This window comes from Arachis ipaensis, chromosome B2, assembly GCF_059453495.1.
Source record: "Arachis ipaensis isolate K30076 ecotype BB chromosome B2, ASM5945349v1, whole genome shotgun sequence".
NCBI lineage: Eukaryota > Viridiplantae > Streptophyta > Magnoliopsida > Fabales > Fabaceae > Arachis > Arachis ipaensis.
Genome location: NC_142437.1, coordinates 103,794,088 through 103,795,241, shown reverse-complemented (window position 1 = coordinate 103,795,241; position 1,154 = coordinate 103,794,088). Strand labels below are relative to the sequence as shown.

Below are 1,154 nucleotides of genomic sequence, written 5' to 3'. Positions count from 1 at the left end.
AGAGTTCTCTGTCTGTTGCTGAGTTGATGATGGAAAAGGTTTGCTATTGCTAAACCTATTTCTTCCACCATTATTAAAGCCTTGTTGGGGCTTTTGATCCTTCCATGAGAAATTTGGATGATTTCTCCATGTTGAGTTATAGGTGTTTCCATAAGGTTCACCTAAGTAATTTACCTCTGCTATTGCAGGGTTCTCAAGATCATAAGCTTCTTCTTCATAAGAAGCCTCTTGAGTACTGTTGGATGCAGCTTGCATTCCATGCAGACTCTGAGAGATCATATTGACTTGCTGAGTCAATATTTTATTCTGAGCCAATATGGCATTCAGAGTATCAACCTCAAGAACTCCCTTCTTCATAGGCATCCCATTGCTCACAGGATTCCTTTCAGAAGTGTACATGAACTGGTTATTAGCAACCATGTCAATGAGTTCTTGAGCTTCTGCAGGCGTTTTCTTTAGGTGAATGGATCCACCTGCAGAGGTATCCAATGACATCTTTGATAACTCAGATAAACCATCATAGAATATATCCAGGATGGTCCATTCTGAAAGCATGTCAGAAGGACACTTTTTGGTCAACTGTTTGTATCTTTCCCAAGCTTCATAGAGGGATTCACCTTCTTTCTGTCTGAAGGTTTGAACATCAGCTCTAAGCTTGCTCAGCTTTTGAGGAGGAAAGTACTTGGCTAAGAAAGCCGTGACCAGCTTATCCCAAGAGTTCAGGCTGTCTTTGGGTTGAGAATCCAACCATAATCTAGCTCTGTCTCTTACAGCAAAAGGGAAAAGCATGAGCCTGTAGACTTCAGGATCTACTCCATTAGTCTTAACAGTATCACATATCTGCAAGAATTCAGTTAAGACTGAAAAGGATCTTCAGATGGAAGTCCATGAAACTTGCAGTTCTGCTGCATCAGAGAAACTAACTGAGGTTTCAGCTCAAAGTTGTTTGCTCCAATGGCAGGAATGGAGATGCTTCTTCCATGTAAATTGGAATTAGGTGCAGTGAAGTCACCAAGCATCTTCCTTACATTATTATTATTTTCGGCTGCCATCTCCTCTTCCTGTTCGAAAATTTCTGAAAAGTTATCTCTGGATTGTTGTATTTTAGCTTCTCTTAATTTTCTCTTCAGAGTCCTTTCAGGTTCTGGATCTGC

At 40.6% G+C, this 1,154-nt stretch overlaps 1 non-coding gene across 1 annotated transcript; it reads left to right on the top strand.

Moving 5' to 3' along the window:
• Positions 1-549: 549 nt before the first annotated feature.
• LOC148575078 (small nucleolar RNA R71) lies at positions 550-657 on the top strand. The gene has a single exon (XR_015905738.1). It is a non-coding gene; the product is annotated as a small nucleolar RNA R71 (small nucleolar RNA).
• The last annotated feature ends 497 nt before the right edge of the window (positions 658-1,154 follow it).